The sequence below is a fragment of the Sinocyclocheilus grahami genome, unplaced genomic scaffold (assembly GCF_001515645.1).
Source record: "Sinocyclocheilus grahami isolate Dianchi unplaced genomic scaffold, SAMN03320097.WGS_v1.1 scaffold695.1, whole genome shotgun sequence".
Taxonomy (NCBI): domain Eukaryota; kingdom Metazoa; phylum Chordata; class Actinopteri; order Cypriniformes; family Cyprinidae; genus Sinocyclocheilus; species Sinocyclocheilus grahami.
In genome coordinates, this window is record NW_015505874.1 from 1,141,819 (window position 1) to 1,142,592 (window position 774).

Genomic DNA, 774 nt, shown 5'->3' on the forward strand with positions numbered 1-774 from the left:
AGGTGTTCTTATCTCTTGGATCATAAAACTCTCAGAGGCATACTTAACCTGGTAAAGCCACACATAGCCACCTACACCTCCTTTAATAATTGACTACCATACAAGGCTTGCATTGCCATTTGTTTACACAGACGCTCTCCAGCACGCCTCCACCCTTCGCTGGTATCTGGTGTAGCTGGAAATGGAGTGAATCAGCAGTCTGCGCGAGTGATCTCACTTTTATTCAGTATCTCTTTCTGTTGTCTGTGGTCACATCCCAGAGGATCAAACCCCTTTCTTCTCTGGTTCTCCTGTATGGACATGTTGACTCGGTTAGATATAATCACTTCCTCTCGACTGTGCAGAACGGATGTTACTTGATTGTCTCCAGAAACAAGTTTATTTATAGTAAACCACAGATTAAATACATGAATAGACCTTTGTTTGCAATTGTAAATGCTTTGTCATAAATCAGTTTTGTCATTTTGAAAGGGAGACGGTTTGATATGTATTGAGCTTTTCAAAAATAACGACTGTTTCCATACAGGTTTCCCAAACACTCCCTCTGTTTACCATTGGTTGGACAAACCGATAGTCTTGTCCTAAAACTAATGTCATTGGTTGAGACATTGTCGATGTTTAGGGATGGTTGTGATGCTCAGACAAAAACATGTCAATGCTTTCATTAGCGTCACAGTGTTTGTTTTTTTCTGGGAAATCAACCTACTAATATTGCACTCATACTTGTCTCTGCGTATTAAGCTAGGATATCAGAAAGCTATTTAGCACAGAAAA